This window comes from Miscanthus floridulus, chromosome 6 (assembly GCF_019320115.1).
Source record: "Miscanthus floridulus cultivar M001 chromosome 6, ASM1932011v1, whole genome shotgun sequence".
Taxonomy (NCBI): domain Eukaryota; kingdom Viridiplantae; phylum Streptophyta; class Magnoliopsida; order Poales; family Poaceae; genus Miscanthus; species Miscanthus floridulus.
Window position 1 is genome coordinate 3,911,171 of NC_089585.1, and position 19,314 is coordinate 3,930,484.

At 45.3% G+C, this 19,314-nt stretch overlaps 1 pseudogene; it reads left to right on the plus strand.

Moving 5' to 3' along the window:
• The first annotated feature begins 15,675 nt into the window (after positions 1-15,675).
• Positions 15,676-17,677, plus strand: LOC136457443 (peptide-N4-(N-acetyl-beta-glucosaminyl)asparagine amidase A-like; annotated as a pseudogene).
• Positions 17,678-19,314: the final 1,637 nt, after the last annotated feature.

Sequence of the window (19,314 nt, forward strand, 5' to 3'; positions counted from 1 at the left end):
ATGAGGGCCGTGAGGTCATCTTGCCTCTTCCATTGCTTCATTCTGTTCTCCTTTGGAAGATTCAAAGACTCCAGTCCACTCCAGCCAAGGAACGAATAGCGAAGACCTCTTCTCGTGACCATGCTACTGCTGGGATGCAGGTGCGATCATGTGGGATGACCATTGCACGCGGCTTGTTGGAGCGGGCCAGTCCAATGGATTGGGTCACTGAGAAAAAGTGTGGCAAAATGGCTCTTATTGAAACAGCATTTGGTCTTTCAAAAAAGATTGTTGACATAGAAAAGATAGCATTAAGAGGGTTAAGTTTCACTTTTGCTAGCTCTCGGTCATGTAGATCAAGTGTTCCCATCTCTTGCATGCTCCACAATTTAGGGTGCGTTTGAATGACAGAAACGTTTCGGATTCTCAGGTGAATCACCAGAACCCCTTCCAAACACCTTTTTCCGTGAAGCGATTCTCCGTGAAACACCTAGAAACGTTTCTCTGTTTGGTATCTTTATCCTGGAACCTAGGAGAAGATTGATGATCCACGTCAAAGCATTAGCCAATGTTGTCTCCTCTGTCCTCATGGCAGAGGCTGCTTCCCTCACTCTTGCAGGCATTATCACTTCTGCATTACAGATTCAACATATTTTCTTCCTTACTGACAGCCAATAAATGGTGAACTTCTTCAATGGACAAGATCACTCAAGTCCACCTCATTGGAAGATCAAGCCACTCACTCAAAAGTTCATAAATATAACAGCTGGTAGAAACTCGAAGGTGGCGAAAATAGCTAGAAATCTAAATGCTACTGCGCATAGCTTAGGCACTCAAACTTTCAGATCAATATCTAGTGAGCACAATCATGTAAACATTCTTTGCTCCAATCACACTCATGTTTCCAGTTGCCCTACTAGAGAGGCACTGCAATCTGTAATCGAGGAACCTTATATTCCACCTGCAGCAATGTGCTGCTAATAAAGTTTGCTTTTTATCCAAAAAAAACTAGGAATGAAAATCACCCAAATAGGTGTTTCGCAGTGATTCTAGTTTATTTCGAGCAGAATCTGGATCAACAGCCAAACAGTTTCACCGATTCTTACTAAGTGATTCTATTTCAACAGAGAAATGTTTCTGGAGAGAATCTGAATCTGAAACGTTTCTAGGAGAATTTGAATCCCTACCAAACGCACCATTAATATGACCCTAATCTACTTAGGGCCCGTTTGGATTTTCTCCTCTAAACTTTAGCGAGCTAAACCTCCAAACAAGTGGTCTAAAATTAGCTCTAAACTTTAGCCCACCTCACACATTAGAACTTTAGAGCTTAAAAGTGAGCTAAAGCGTTCTAAAGCTTTTAGAGCTCTAAAGTTTAGAGGAGGAGATCCAAATCACTGGTAGAGAACAGAGCTTTACTCCCGGTGGGGAACCCCCTCTAGTCCCGGTTCCCCACCCGGGAGCAAGTATCCGGGACTAAATGGGGGTCCTTTAGTCCCGGGTCAGGAACCGGGACTAAAGGAGGACCTTTAGTCCCGGTGGGTAACACCAACCGGGACTAAAGGTGCCTCCTGACATGCCACGATGGCCGGCACCTTTAGTCCCGGTTGGTAATATGAACCGGGACTAAAGGTTTTTTTCTTTTTTCTTTTCTTTTCATTTTTTTGTTTTCTTTTCAAAATAGGTTTTCGAAGTCGTATTGTACGCTGCTAATTATACATTTATACGCGCGTATAGTATGTTTCGGTTCAAGCACAATGAACGTATTAAATCACACAATTCAAGCATAGAAATATATATATATATATATATATATATATATATATATGCATGCATGCATCATATATATATTTACATGCATGCATGCATATGTGTATTTTACATTATATTATTTCATGTGCATATATTACAAAAGATTGCATTACAGTTGTTGTGACATAACAAGTTTCCTCTCATCCTCTAGCTTGGCTTCGATGGCAGTGTTGGGTCAAAGTAGAACTCGCCCTTGGAATCGATGACCTGCTCATTAAAAAATCCGGCTATAGACTCTTGAATTGCTTTGATTTGGTCTTGCCGTATGACCTTTTCCTCCAACCATCGAGTCTACAGGTTTGAATTAAAGGAAAATAAATTAATATATGTACATATATATATAAAGACATAGTAACACAATCAATAATAATAATTAAATGAATATATAGTGTATTTTTAACGTACTTTGAGTCTCTCTATAGGAGTTCTTTGGGAGACCACATTGATAAACTTGCAAACATAGTAACCACAGTAGTTGTTCCCCTGTTCCTGCCTCAGACACCACTTTACGAGAAAAAGATTTGTCATCCAATCTGGTGATCCGGTGAAAGCTATATGTTTAATTAATAAAGATGATGCGATTCAGGGGACTTACTTTCAAAGGGATTATATTCAGTGGCGCTTTGCATTTTTCCATGTGTTGCTTCTCAATAAAGGTTTTCCAAACACTGCCCAATAAAAAATTTGCCACGTCATCAGATATAGTTAATCATCATGTTTGTGTGTATATATAGTTGCTAGAGATACCGAAATTACCTCTGGATAATATCTATCATATCTTGGTAGTCTTGTTGTGGTTTTCTCATCGAGTCATAGATTATCAAGTGACTTTTTACCAGATCGATGTCCATCAATATCCAGTGATTGCTGCATGTGTTTATAGGATATAACGCATAACACTCATTAATTAACTAGAATCAACATATGAGCCATTAAGGATGATCAACATGATTAACACTCACTTGAAGTTATAGAGAAAGAGTATATCCTTCTTGTGGCATTGGTTCACTAAGAAGTTCATGAGGTTACTCTCTGACTCATTCTTCCAATTAGTCTTTGGAGTAATTGGGTCTTTGAATACTATATGGGGATCAACAAAACTAATTTCATTGCAGCCTTCCTTTCTGAGCTCTGTCATTGTAAATCTACATATATATAGTACTTGTTAGGATAATTTATATGCATATACACATATATGATGAGTTTAATAATAGATCAAAAGAATTATTACTTACAGGCAATAGCAGCTAATGATAACTTTGTCCAGAGAGGTTAGGTGGCATAGTTGATGAAATTCTGTAAAGTCAATATACATAACATCATCGCCACGGAACCAATGTTCGTCTCTAATTCTGACACCAACGCAGAAGTCTCCACTGGTAGACGCCTGCATGTACCACTTGTTTAGCAGGTACATTTGCGTCCCCAGATCAGATAAGGCTTGAGGGTTGTATAGACTCTAGCCTAGTATAATTTTTTTCTTCCAAATATCAACCTCCGCCGCACTCTCAATGTTTCTATCACCAAACATCTGGTAAAGGTCGAGACCAGTCTCATCAATAAATTCACCAAGGTGATCCAAATCGACATCCGGAGGTATGTTTGCCTGATGCATTAATCCTAAATTCGAACCATATTCATTACCAACAACTAGCGGGGGGATTGATTGGTGCGCTTGTTGTCCGAGTTGGGCAACTCCTTTCCCTGCCCGCTTCTTTTTCTGTGCCGCCTTAATTGACTTGGTGAGAGTGCGGTCATAGTCCGATAACGTTGATTTGAACGGCTTACGAGATTCCCGCTGTTGTTGCTGGTAAGAAATCACCTTTTTTCTTAGAATATCTGGAGCTACGAAGAAGTACGGTTTCTCCGGGTTTCTCCTTGCTTCTTGATTCATTTTAAGTTTGTCATAGAATCTAGACATGTCTTTTTTATATGCATCAGTTCCTTCTTCCTTCTCTTCAGATATTATTTTGGGAATAGCCCTTGGTTTCACGGTGGCTTTCTTTGCAGGCGGGGACTGGTTCTTCATTTGAGGGGCTGGCCTCTTGCTAGGCTTCTTGGTAGGCGAGGGCGGGGGAGGCGTTGGAGACCTCCTTGGAGGTGTTGGCAGCGGCGTTGGAGACCTCCTTGGAGGTGGCGGCTGCGGCGTTGGAGACCTCCTTGGAGATGGTGTGGATGCAGCCTCGCCTTCCAACATAATGTCATCGTACAGAGCACTATGATGATCTGGCGATTGAATAATTGGATTTAGGTTAGGGGAGGATCTGCTACAAAAAAAGGAATGACATATTATTATGAGCAGATTATTAATTATTTAAGCCAATACAAATTAATGATGTAGTGTTTTCATCCACACATACCTATGGTGAGGTAGTTCAGGAGGAGGTGGAGCCGACATCCCTGGAATGATGATGTAGCGCTTGCGCCATAGAATGAATGTCTTCTCCGCTTCTCCTAGAGTCTTCTCGCCATCACCTCCAGGAATGTCAAGAGGCAAATCACTAAAACCTTTTTCAGCTTTATCTACCAAGATGGTAGCATATCTTTCTTGGATTATATTCCTATGAATCCTTGGTGTCTTGGTTCGGTCGATAGGATTAACAAGACCGATAGCCACCTTGATTGTGGAATTCTCCTTCGGAATGTGTAGCTCACATGTTGTACAAGGTTTAGTGACGTCATCCACAGGGAAGCGCAGTCCTGTGTCCCCTTGATTTGGTATCTCCGTGGAAGCGCAGCTGCTTTTCAACTGAACAGATTGGCTAATGTTGATTCCTGGCTCTGATGCCTGCTTGCTTGCACTCACTGCTATTTGCACTTGCCTTCTGATTTCCTCCTGCATTCTTGTTTCAAGGTTTTTTCCCGCTCCTGTGCTTCACGCACCGCTTCCTCCAACCTCTGGAGCCGCTGTGCCTCTTCTTCCTTCTTTCTCTGGCGACTTCTGTAGGAAGGTCTGTCCTGAGGGAATCCATGCTCCCACAAGACACTTCCTTTGCCTCTAGTTCGGCCACCATGTTCAATAGTCCCGATGGCGTATGTCAGCTCATCCTTCTCTCTGTTAGGCCTGAACACACCACTAGCAGTAGCTCTCTGAGCATAAAACAATCTTTCTGCTGCTTCTTGCAGTCTTGCGCCATAAATGCACTTCCTTGTCTCCTGGTCTAGTGTTCCCCCATGAGCGAAAAACTAATTCTTTGCACGTTCTCCCCACTCAAGTGATTCTGGTCTGATACTCTTGGCAAGAAGGTCTGCTTCCATTTTGTTCCACTTCTTAATGGCAGTCGGGTAGCCACCTGATCCCAAGTTATGGTGGTATGTCTTCTGTTGGGCATTACGTTGGTTCTTTATCACCCGACTCACACCCTCTTCCGAAGTCTTGTACTATACAAACTCATCCCAATAGGGCCTCTGCTTTGAGATCGGGCCTGGGACAGTAAAATCTGGTGCTATGTTCTTCTTGACATACGTCGTGTATAGGTGTTTCTTCCAAGTCTGAAACTGGGTGGCCATCTTCTTCATTGCCCAATCCCTAACTCGCTCCTTCAATTCATCACCATCTATTATATCATCATAACCATCTGTTTGGAGCGTGAAATGTACCAAGACATCTTTCCAAATTAACGCCTTGTCACGATCAGAGACAAAACTGATATAAGGAGCATTGGTCTTCTTCTTCCATTCACGGGTACTAATCGGGAGCCAGTCCCGTACAAGGTAACCACAGTGGTGCACAAATTTCATTTTATTCGGCCCCCCGGTTCTCCTATATCCACATTGAACTCCGATATGATGAAGCGGCCCTCCAATGGCTTTTTGGGACCTCGAACATTTTTACTTTTTGTTGTAGTTGTTGATGTCGATCCAGAGGGCTACAAAACATAAACATTATTTTTAATGTCATGAGCACACATAAGACATATGATAATATATATAGCTAATAATAAAAAATATATACTTTGTCAATATGTTGTTGCTCATTTTGTTCAAGAGCTAAGTACTGACTCCCATCATCTGCATCCTCTTGCACGTTATTTTTAGCACCATCATCGCCGGCAACTTGAGTGCCAGTGTTGATCAAATTCATCATCAACTCCTCCTCATCCATGTTTCTTGGGTCGGCCATCTAGCTTCAAAAAACAAAACCAATATATAGTACGTCAAATCTTTGCTTACATGCGTAAAATCTACGAACAATATGCATTATTAAATCTTGCCCCTCGGTCACGGACACAATTCGCCACACTAGGGCGAACTGCGTCGGTACTAGGGTGAATTAGGGCTATACATAAACGGCCAAGGGCGAATTGCGTCGGTGACTAGGGCGAACCACGTCGGTGACAACAACAGCGCGGTTCGCCCTGGTGTGATTGTTTAGCATTAACGATAACGATAATACGAATGTTGATCAACTAGGCCACGAGAGAGGGCGGTGTGACAAGAGTGGCGGTGCTCCACACTCCGCCGTATATATGTCTGTACACATGGGTGAACGAGGGCGGCGGTGCTCCGCCGTATACATAGAAACGCATGGGCGAACGAGGGCGGCGGTGCTCCACGACGTATATATACATGCATATGAATACAAATGACATATATATATGTGTCGGCGTGGTGGCCGATGTGCTGACGACGACGACGTGAGGCAGGCCGGGGCGGTGTCGGTGCGTGATGTTGTGATCCTATGTACCATGTGAACCATGTAGTCATTCATCATATGAGAAAATTCTATGCTGATAATGTAAGTATAAGTCATTATGAAATGTAAGTATATGTGTCTTATTGCTAATATAACCATTACTATTTCCGAAATGATAAGAATTTATTTTCTTCTTCTACAGGCGATCTCTGATGCTATAATATAAAGTTTGAAGATAGTCTTCCCGAAAAAATATGTAATGCTCATATTACTTTAGCAACATTAATATATTATATCTGTATATTCAAAGTTCACAAATGAAGAAATGTTGAAGTTTTCCTTCATTGTCTGTAGCCATGCATGCAAGTCCAACCATGCTTACATCATCACATGTGATATTTTTTATAAACTAAAAAACGCTTAGTTTACAAACTGGGTATCTAAATTGAGTTCCTATTTGACCATTATATATCCTACAACAAATCCTTCAAAAAAAAGACCCTACATGAATATATTTGGATAAAATTTCGTTAACAAACATTGATCTATGAAGATAGAAAAAATTCTTCTATTGAGCAAAGGCAGTGTTCTAGATTCATCAAACAATGTTCTATTTTCCGGCCACCGTCTGAGAATGTACAAAGAGATCGACGAACTGATCACCTCGAGCTCGGCAGTGGAGGGCCACGGGCGCGGTGGAGGGCCTCGGGCGCGGAGGAGGGCGCGGTGGAGGGCCACAGGCGCACGCGGAGGAGGGGCATGGGCGCGCGCGGTGGAGGCCACACGAGGAAGAAGAGGACGGCGGTGTCACGGAAGGTGAACGGACGGCGGCACGAGGAAGAAGAGGGCGGCGGTGTTCGACGAGGAAGAAGACGAGCGGATCGATCTGCGCTAGGTGCTGGAGGTTATATATCAGAGAGAATTACTCCCGGTGCCAGCCACCAACCGAGAGTAAAGGTCCTTTACTCCCGATGCGTGTTACCAACCGGGAGTAAAGGTATACCTTTACTCCCGGTTGGTAACACACACCGGGAGTAAAGAGTTTTTTTTGGCGGGCCACGAAACTGTAGCCCACCTTTACTCCTGGGTGCCCACCCAGGAGTAAAGGTGGCCTGCAGTTTCGTTTCCCGCCTGTTTTGAGCAGATTTTTTTAATAGAAATATGGATTTTCTTATTAAATACATAGTAAATTAAATAAAAGGCATAAAATTATTTTGTTAAAAATATGGATTTTCTTTTTATTTATTGCACATAGGAAAAATCTATAACCTAACTTTTTTTTTATTTTTTGTTACAATTATAAAACATAATGTAACTAATATTTATTATTTTGTTAATGCAAAAATGTAGTGTTTAATTAAAATTATTAAAACTATTGGTTTTGGACAGAAAATTTGTTTTTACATCATTTTAACGTTAATATTTTAATTTTTCATCACTCAGTATCCTAATTTACCTTTTTGAGAGAGAAATCCCACCAAATCAAACATTGATTTAATTTGAAACATGACATAATAAACATCTGAATTCACAATTATTACATAATATCTCAAACACACACTACATTAAATCACTATATCATCAAGTGGGCACAGCAGTGAACTTCTTCTTTACGTATATCCCTTGGTTATGATCGCTTCGTAACCATAGAGTGTCCTCATCATTTACCAAAATGCTAGAGTCTTTGTTCACTTTGAATGGCGGAATTCGGTCATCCTTTTCATAATCTTCTGACGTGTTCGACTTGTCCTCAATTCCCACGATGACTCTTTTCCCTAAAAGAACTATGTGGCGCTTTGGCTCTTTGGTTGAGTCATTATCGTTTTTCCCTCTTTTTGGTTTGGTAGACATATCATTGACATAGAACACTTGATTCACATCCTTGGCAAGGACGAATGGTTCATCTTTGTACCCAATATTACTAAGGTCTACTGTTGTCATTCCATACTCGTTGTCTACTGTTACCCCGCCTCCGGTCACCTTGACCCATTGGCACTTGAACAATGGGATCTTCAAAGTAGGTGCATATTCTAGTTCCCATATTTCATCTATGCGTCCATAATATGTCTGCTTATTCTCATTCGGGTCTGTGGTATCTATGCGGACACCACTGTTTTGGTTGGTACTCCTTTTATCTTGGGCTACTGTGTAGAATATGTTCCCATTTATCTCGTACCCTTTGTATGTGACGATATGCCATGATGGTTGCATAGCCAATAAATACAGTTGCTCATGGATGCTCTCATCACCTTGACATTTTTTTCGCAACCAACTGCCGAAAGTTTTCATGTGCTTACGCGTAATCCAAGCTTCAGTCTTCCCTAGAAACTCGGATCGTAAGAGATCCTTGTGTGTCTCAATATACGGATCTACCAAAGAGGAGTTCTGTAGAACTGTGTAGTGCACTTTATTGAAATAATCATCATCCATACCAATATATGTTTTCCTCCCTAGTGTCCCCTTTCCGCTTAGTTTCCCCTCATGTCTCGATTCAGGAACACCAATCGAGTCAAGGTCGGGAATAAAGTCAACACAGAACTCAATGACCTCTTCTGTTCCATAGCCCTTGGCGATGCTTCCTTCTGGGCGAGCACGGTTGTGAACATATTTCTTCAGGACTCCCATGAATCTCTCTAAGGGGAACATGTTGTGTAGGAACACAGGACCGAGAGTGAAAATCTCCTTGACTAGGTGAACTAGGAGGTGTGTCATAATATCAAAGAAGGAAGGAGGAAACACCAACTCAAAGCTGACGAGACATTGAACCACATCATTCTGTAGTTTAGCTAGATCAGTTGGATCAATTGCCTTCTGAGAAATTGCATTGAGGAATGCACATAGCTTCACGGTGGCTAGACGTACATTTGGAGGTAGAATTCCTCTTAATGCAACTGGAAGTAATTGCGTCATGAGAACGTGACAGTCATGGGACTTTAAGTTACATAATTTCTTCTCTGGCACATTTATAATACCCTTTATATTCGAGGAGAATCCAGATGGTACCTTGATGTTGTTTAAGCATTCAAACATAATTTTCTTCTCCTCTTTGCTTAGAGTGTAGCTAGCAGGACGTAAGTAATGGCGTCCATCATCTATCTTCTCTGGATGCAGGTTGTCTCTTTCTCTCAAACAACGCAGGTCCTGTCGTGCTTCAAATGTGTCCTTAGGCTTTCCATACACACCCATAAAGCCTAGCAGGTTCACACAAAGATTCTTCGTCAGGTGCATCACGTTGATTGAGCTGCGGACCTCTAGGACTTGCCAATAGGGTAGGTCCCAAAATATGGACTTCTTCTTCCACATGGGTGCGTGACCGTTAGCGTCTTTCGGAACAGGTTGGCTTCCATGTCCTTTTCCAAAGACGACTTTCACATCATTGACCATATCAAGTACATCCTCACCAGTTCGGTTGCGAGGCTTGGTCAGGTGGTCTGCCTTCCCTTTAAAATGCTGGCCTTTCTTTCTTATGGGGTGATTTGTAGGAAGAAATCGACGATGGCCAAGGTACACGACCTTTCGACATTTTTTCAAGAATACACCTCTAATATCACCGAAGCAGTGTGTGCATGCATTATATCCCTTGTTTGACTATCCTGAAAGATTACTTAGAGCAAGCCAATCATTAATTGTTACAAACAACAATACTCGCAGATCAAAGTGTTCCTATTTGTACTCATCCCACACACGTACACCTTCTTTATTCCATAAAATGAGAAGTTTGTCAATAAGTGGTCTTAGATACACATCGATGTCATTGCCAGGTTGCTTCAGGCCTTGGATGAGCACAGGCATCATAATGAACTTCCGCTTCATGCATAACTAAGGAGGAATGTTGTAGATACTTAGAGTATCAGGCCAAGTGCTATGACTACTGTTCTGCTCTCCAAAAGGATTGATACCATCTGTACTTAAAGCAAACCTTAAGTTTCTTGCGTCATTTGCAAACTCCGAGAATTCTCTGTCGATTGCTCTCCACTGGGACCCATCAGCAGGGTGTCTCAACATATTGTCTACCTTATGGTCTTCTTTGTGCCATCGCAATAATTTTGCATGTTCTTTGTTTCTGAATAGACGTTTCAAGCGTGGTATTATAGGAGCATACCACATAACCTTGGCAGAGATTTTCTTACGCGGACTTTCGCCCTCAACATCACCAGGGTCATCTCGCCTGATCTTATACCGCGACGCATGGCATACCGGGCATGCATCCAATTTCTCGTACTCTTTGCCACGGTACAGGATGCAGTCATTAGGACATGCATGTATCTTCTCTATTTCTAGCCCCATAGGACAGATAACTTGTTTTGCTTCGTAGGTAGTGGCGGGCAATTCATTGTACTTCGGAAGCATCTTATTTTGGATTTTTAGTAACTCTCCAAATCCCTTGTCAGATACACCATTCTTTGCCTTCCATTGCAGCAATTCTAGTGTGGTTCCCAACTTTTTCTGCCCTGCATCACAAGTTGGGTACAACAATTTCTTGTAATCTTCTAGCATCCGCTCGAACTTGATCTTCTCCTTTTCACTTTTACATTCTCTTTGTGCGTCACGAATGACCTGAGAAAGATCATCAGCCGGCTCATCTTCTGCGGCTACCTCTTCTTCAGCTTCTCCCATTGTAGTATCATTGAAGCATGCACCATCAGGAATAATATCATTGTCGTCCCATTGTTCTTCTTCACCTTCTTCCATTACAACACCGGTTTCTTCGTGCTTTGTCCAACAAATATAGTTTGGCATGAAACCCGACTTGAACAAGTGTGAATGAAGAGTCCTTGAGCAAGGATATTCCACCGTATTCTTACATATGGCATATGGGCAGCACATGAAACCGTCACGTTTGTTTGCCTCGGCCGCACGTAATAAAGAATGTACGCCGTCAATGAACTCTTGGGAGCAGCGATCAGCATTATACATCCAATGACGGCTCATCTGCATTACATGGCATAAATATCATATTAAAACCTAGATCATAATTAATTATTTATACAACATGCGTGCCACCACAAAAGATACAAATTTATGAAAGCATCGCTACAATGTAGACAATCCCAACTACCACTAAAAGAACTAAAGCTAAAATACATTTCAGGAGCACAAGGATTTCGCGACCAATCTCAACTAAAACAGATAGATCCCCCGATTGTGCAACATCTTTGGGCTTCTTCGGCTGGATCACTGCCTCATTAGCCGCCGTATCTGCTTGTTGTGCAAGATATTTTTGCACGAGTTCAACATACTCTTCCTCCCAGTAGAAGCCTGAACATCGTCCACTGCCATCCCACTAAAATTAAAACAAAAAATTAGAACTTTAATCACAACCATCATGAAAATAGGTATAAACTAACCATAATCATTAAATACGATAAAATAACTCACATTGTGATCCGGACACTTGTAGAAGATACGATCCTTGTTGGGACCCTCCTTCTTCACTCGGTACTCCATCATAATCTTCATCTCATCACGACACTTACCGCATGGAATGAGAGGGATGCCCGGCCTAAGTCGCTTTGGAAACCCATGAGAGGCAAAGGACCCGGAAGCAGTTGCCATCTACTCTCTATACTCATTTTTTAATACACTATAAATTTCTTCTTTTATAAACAAATAAAATTAAGAAACTATAAAATTATCTAGATCTCTATACTTATTTTTAATACATTATAGCTCAAAAACATGTTTTAATAAATAACCATCCATACTAGTTGACCTTGCTTACATGATCATCTCGGCGAGCATTTCTCCACCGGACGGCAGCGTACTTGGTCAAGGAAGAGCTCCGATTCTACGAGGAAGGGAACACGGTCTTCCACGACCGTTGTCGCTCTCCCTCGTAGAATCAAAGCTTCTCCTTGATATCCATTACCGCTCGGTAGAGAACATGATCGCCGAGATGAACACGGTCCGCAAGTTCAACTAATACGGATTTTCTATAATTTTCTAACTATTTTCTAAGTTTATATTTATATATACTACGTTTAGGTACGGTGATTGACAGACTACTGCGACGATATTGGGACATGTGAATAAATAACCATCCGTACTAGTTGACCTTGCTTACGTGATCATCTCGGCGAGCATTTCTCCACCGGACGGCACCGTACTTGGTCAAGGAAGAGCTCTGATTCTACGAGGAAGAGAACATGGTCTTCCACGACCGTTGTCGCTCTCCCTCGTAGAATCAAAGCTCCTCTTTGACATCCGTTACCGCTCGGCAGAGAACATGCTCGCCGAGCTGAACACGATCCGCAAGTTCAACTAGTACGGATTTGCTATAATTTTCTAACTATTTTCTAAGTTTATATTTATATATACTTTAACCTTCTTTCATGTAAATATGCAAGCTTGAAGTGATTTTGAGCTCAAATTGCTTACAAATGAAAAAAACCACAATAAAGAACCATAAATATATATAGTGAACAAAATGGCATAAGAAAATGGTGAAAATGAGAGTATGAGATTGGTAACCTTTACAACTGAAGAATCGACGGAGGAATCAAAGAAATCGACGGAGGAATCGAAGAATGGATGGAGGAACAATGGAGGGAGGGAGGAAGCAAGAACACTAGTGCAGTGAGCTTCAAAATGTGTTGAGCTCGGGCTTGGGGAGGAAGAAGGAGACGGCCGATATATAAAGGGAGAACATTTAGTCCCGGTTGGTGGATCCAACCGAGACTAAAGGTAACTTTCCAACCCCGGGCGTAGCCACGGCCCGGGAGTAGACTTTTACTCCCGGTTGGATCCACCAACCGAGAGTAAAAGTATATCTTTAGTCCCGTTTGGTGGCTCCAACCGGGACTAAAGGTCTCTGCCACCTCTGTCTGGCGCAGTAGCCGTTGGGCAGGGACCTTTAGTCCTGGTTGGAGCCTCCAACCGGGACTAAAGGTATTTCTAGTCCTCGGAGGCAAAAAATTCCGGGACTAGAGCCCATTTTGGCCGAGGATCAAAGGTCTGTTCTCTACTAGTGAATATAGGCCCTTAAAGAGCTTGAAGACGGGTAGCTCACATTAGGATATCCGCGCGATGCTGTTAATATCATCACCCTTGTCCCCTCCTAACTTTGTATCCATTGGTCGACTTTCATTTTATTCCTCGTTATATGCTACATTTATTTTTAGATGGACATAATGGATTAGACATTGGTCTCAGCTATCTAAAGAGGAAGAGAGAACATCATTAAGGGAAAGTTGTCGTGCTTTGAAGATTTTGGTGCTCAAAGTCTTCAATAAGTTCGGTTGATGGAACAGAAGTAGGATTGAGGATTGATTTCTCCTCCAAATTTATGTTGTATGGCGGTTGTAATGCCTTTTAGTGATGTTTGGTTTAAATTTGTTGGTGTAAACGACTATACTAACTTACTCCCACCGTCCTGTAATATAGTGCATTCTAGCACTAAAAAATTGTCCTCAAATATAATGCATTTTAAAGAAAAAAACCAATTTTACATTAAATACTTTTCATTTATCAACCAATCACCATTAATCACGTTGATGATAACGTCTGATTAGGAAATAAGATGAGGGTACATGCGTCTTTTATGTTCTCTCTTAATTTATCTTGAAATTCCTAGGATGCACTATATTATAGGATGAAGGGAGTAGAAGCTAGTAACATTGAGCATAGAGTTAAAGCAACAATGGTAAAGATATCAATTTATCCATGATCCATCCATCATCAGCTATAATGTGTTCTCTTGTACTTTGGCTTTGTTAAACCAGCAGGTAGCAAAGTGAGAGTTCTTACAATTATTTTCAAATTGTAGCACTACAAATGAGTACATATATTATGTATGTAGTAGGCATATTAGAAATCAAAACCCACCACTGTAGAAGACTGAGTCCCAGCCGCCCAGCCGCAGGCCAAGCTGCAAGCCGAGGCCTCCCAGGCCGTTTGTTACCAACCATTCCGGTGAGCGCAGCGAACGAACCCTGGCACTTGATTTCCATTATTCCATTTTGGCTAATTGCACGATTAAGTGATCATTGTCGTTGTCCACTTCTGAATCCTGATTTGTCCTCTCGGTGAACAAAAATACAGAATCCGTGTTTGGCCGATTGCTACTTCGCCACTTGCCGGTTTGCCTTTCGCCTTCCACCCGTTCGCTTGTTGGTTTCAGCCAGCCCAAACCAGTCAGCCAATAATATTTTTCTCTCACAACAAACCAGTACCAGCCAGCTCAAACTAGCCCAGAAATTAACCAGCGAACAGGCTCTTCGTTGGCTAGGACCTGAGGTACAAGTTCATCACTAATTGCCTAATTGCATAGGAAGGCAGATGAAGTGAAAGGCCTTGCTTAGTTTTAAAAAGTTTTTTCAAAAAGTGCTACAGTAGCAATCACATTGAATCTTGCGATACGTGCATGGAGCATTAAATATAGACGAAAAAAAAACTAATTGCATAGTTTGGTTGGAAATCATGAGACGAACGTTTTGAGCTTAATTAGTCCATGATTAAATACTAATTGCTAAATAAAAACGAAAGTGCTATAGTAGCAAAATTCCCAAATTTCACCCAACCAAACACAGCCTTAAAATCTGTACCATGCATGTTCAGGGCGTCGTGGTCTCTGCAGATGTCTGGTAGAAACTTTACTTCTCTTGTATATCACGTGCCTGTTTTTTTTTTTTTGGTTCTTGTTCAATAATATGTGATTTTATCATTGCATGGCTATAGAAAAAAAAATTATGAATTACGTCTTGCGAGTTATTCTTGTAATAGTACTACTTTGTTGTATAAGATTATCATCTGAAATCATCTAAACATTTAGGCACCTGAAATTTAGCAACTACTACCTTGTAGCTCCTTTGACGAACTGGTAGAGACTTGCTGAGACCTGGCATCCAAGGAGTAGAACAGAAACAGATAGAACCAAGAGCACACACCTCACCACCATACAGAAACAAGGTCCCGTGCCACGGCTTGTTGCAGCATGCCAAGCAACTCGCCTTGTAGGTGTGCCATCCCAAGTCCGCTGCACTTAATCCTCCAGCCAAGCAAACCAACTTTGAACAGGCAGTCAGTTAACTAGCACTATGGAACTTTGATTGCAGTCCAAGGCCTTTTTTTGGAAGGGCTATCGGCTTTAGTGGAAGGGCTACCGGCCTATTAAACGAGTATACAAGGAAACATCTTCTGAAGTCGAAAACAAACTAAAAACAGTAAAGTCGAAGCTGTTTTGAGGGTATTCTAAAAGTTGACCTGTTGCAAAGACTGCTCTGCTTCAGTGCTTCACCACCCAATCCTCCTTTTAATACGAACTCCAGAGCCGCGCTGCTGCGCGACATAGACTGCCTTTACTCTAGAAACCATGTCCGTGTCATTCGTTCACCTTGCCATTCTCCTCTCCTTGATCCCGGCCACCGTCGCCTCACCTCGGAAGCTACGGGTATCCCCAGCCGACACGGCCGAGCTCGACGCTGGCACACCGCCGTCCTCCCCATCCGACGCGTCGCGACCGACCACTTTCTTCGAGGTAGACCGGCCGCTTCGGCCGCCACCGGGCAGCTCCGGCCCGTGCTCCACGCTCCTGCTCTCCAGCTCCTTCCGGTTCACCTTCACCAAACCGCCCGCCACCGCCGCGTACTCACCACCGCCCTGCCTCGCCGCGGCGGGCGGCAGTGCCTCGGCGATCTCGCTCGCCGTCCTCGAGTGGCGCGCCACCTGCCAGGGAGTGCAGTTCGACAGGATCTTCGGCGTCTGGCTCGGCGGAGCCGAGCTGCTACGCAGCTGCACCGCCGAGCCGCGGCCGAACGGCATCGTCTGGTCCGTCTCCAAGGACATCACCAAGTACTCGTCCCTCCTCGCCGCCGGCAACTCCACCTTCGCCGTTTACCTCGGGAACCTCGTCAACAGCCAGTACACCGGCGTGTACTACGCCAACGTGACGCTCCACCTCTACTTCCGGCGCGCGCCTACGTGGATGCCGCCGGCGCCGGCCACGGCGCCCGCCGACCTCATCGTCCCCTTGTCGAGAGGCCTGCCTCTGAACGACGGGCTGTGGTACCAGATCCAGAACGCCACCGACGTCCAGTCCACGAGCGTCACCTTGCCACCCAACACCTACCGCGCGGTTCTTGAAGTCTACGCCTCGTCCCACGGGGACGACGAGTTCTGGTACACGAACACGCCGGGCGCCGCCAACGGCCCGTTCCGCGAGGTCACCGTCCGCGTCGACGGGGTTCTCGCTGGCGCCGCGTGGCCGTTCCCTGTCATATACACCGGCGGCATCAACCCCCTCCTATGGCGGCCCATCACCGCCATCGGCTCGTTCAACCTCCCGACCTACGACATCGAGCTGACGCCTTTGCTGGGCAAACTGTTGGACGGCAAGGCGCACGAGTTCGGGTTCGCGGTGACCAACGCGCTGGACATGTGGTACGTCGACGCCAACCTCCACCTCTGGCTGGACCCCGGGAGCGCGGCCACGACGGCAGGCCTCATCGCCTACGTCGCGCCGGAGCTAGTGGTGAACACGACGACGTCAGTGCAGTCCGGCGGCGACACGACGTACCACACGACGGCCAGCCGCCAAATCTCGTCGACCGGATGGGTGAAGTCGTCGTACGGGAACCTCACGACGAACGCCACGCGGACGTTCACGTTCGACAACACCAACGCCATCAGCGACGGCACCGCGGAGACGGTGAACCAGACCACCGTCACGTACGACGGCGTCTTCGCCACGGACCCCCGCACCGGCGTCGTGTACTACGCGGTTCGGGCGCGCCAGGACTTCCCGCTCTACCTGGACTCCGAGACGGATCGCGTGACCGTGACGCACGGGCTGGACGTGACGACGGTTTCCGCCGGGCGGTGGTCGTCGGTGCCCCGGTACCGGTCGCTGCGCACCACGCAGAGCAGCGTCGTGGAAGAGGTGGAGCGGCGAGGCGGGCAACGGAGTGTCGTGGGGCACGCGGCAGACGTACAGGTACGAGGCCGCCGACGGGTGCTACTTCAGGAACGTGACCAGCAGCGGTTACAGCATCGCGTCGGACCAGTCCAATGAGGTGTGCGCCAAGGACGGGGCTCCTGCCGGAGTTGGCGGCGTGACGGCGGCGCTACGGGCGGCGTCCGCAGCGGACGAGGCTGGGCTCGTCCGGAACTGAAGGTTGCCCGATCCTCCTGGCCTAGGTCATATATGGGCCCGATTTATTTGGGCTGCATCTTTAAAGAAAGGCCCAATGACAAAATACTCTGCGTATTCCTGGGAATACCCATGATTTCAATAAAACAAACAAATAGTCTGCCTGAGCTCTGGGTCCATAGGCAAGACGAGAGGAAAATAGGAAAACATAATAGAAAACCTAATTCTTAATCATAGCATGATACTATTAGAGATTAATGCGAAAGTAAAAAACGAAATCAAAGTACAAATAGCGTCATTAGCTAGCTCTGTGCCCTGTGATCCTATCTAGTGGAGGAGGGAGGAGGGAGGACGGAGGACGGAGGAAGCCTAGCACCCCTAATATTCCTATGCCCCATGAATTAGTACGATTAATAATTCAGCTCTTTGATGGTCCGCCTCGCCCGACCCTTGGGTCTGCGCTTCGCCTCGCCTGACCCTTGGCTCTGTGCTTCGCCTCGCCTGACCTCTGGGGGAGGACTCCGCCTCGCCCGACCCCGAGGCCGCCGGCTCCGCCTCCCTCGACCATTGGGTCTGCGCTCCGCCTCGCCCGACCCCGAGGCCGCCGGCTCCGTCTCGCCCGGCCTCTAGGGGAGGGCTCCACCTCGCTCGACCCCGAGGCTGCGGGCTCTGCCTCGCCCGACCCTTGGGTCTGCGCTCCACCTCGCCTGACCCTTGGGTCTGCACTCCTCCTCGCCCGGCCTCTGAGGGAGGACTCTGCCTCACCCGACCCCAGGGCCGCGGGATCCGTCTCGCCCGACGGAGACCCATATCGCCGCCAACCACTACATGTCCAAGCGAATGGGCCTAGGTCAAAGCTCTAGCGCCAGGGAGGTGACCGGCATGCCCCGATATAACCCGTGGCCGTGACGGGCCATACCTAGGGATTCACATCAGGAACAACGTCGGGCGTACCGGTGTTGTTCTGCCTAACCCTCATACAGGCACTGACAGGCGCGTTAGTTCACCATGACGTCCGCCAAGACGGAGTGAAACGGTATGACCAGGAGACGACATCTGCGCATGGCGCCAGTGACGGATAGGGCCACGATGTAGAGCTCTCCCTGTTGACGTCTACAGGGTCGACGGGACCCGCGTGAAGGGAAAGAATCCGGCGATCCTAGAGAACTTCTTCTCCTTCTGATTCTTCTCTTTTCCCTCGATTGTAACCCGTGCTTTCCCTTGGCCTATAAAAGGGAAAGCAGGGCGTCCCAAGAAGGGGACTAGACAAAAACACATCGCAACACATCACACTGATTGGGACTCGAACCCCAAACCGATTAGAACACACAAGCACAAAGCTAAGAAGCGACTGAGCCATCGGCACCTATTCGCTCCTCTCACCAAAGACTTGGGACCTGTCCCTCTCTCGACCGTTTATAACCCCTACTATGAACTTTCAGTGCTAGTAACACGAGTAGCAGCAACGGACTGGACGTAGGAACATTCTGCCCAAATTAGTATAAACCTCGTGTCCTCTTAGCACACCATCCGGGCCAGACACGCAATATTAGAAATTTACTAGCCGGTGGCAACTCGAAACTCCGACAATTGGTGCGCCAGGTAGGGGTATTTTGCACATCTCGACATCCACACTAGGCCTCGGATGGCTAGTCACAACCTCATCTGGGTCCCGAGCGCGCACGTGCGCTTCAAGAACCTGGACTTCATCGTCACGACAGAGAGAGATTGAAAGGTCTTTATGTGGTTTTGGTAATTGAGTGACAACCTAGGTGGACTAATTATGTTTATGTGAGATACA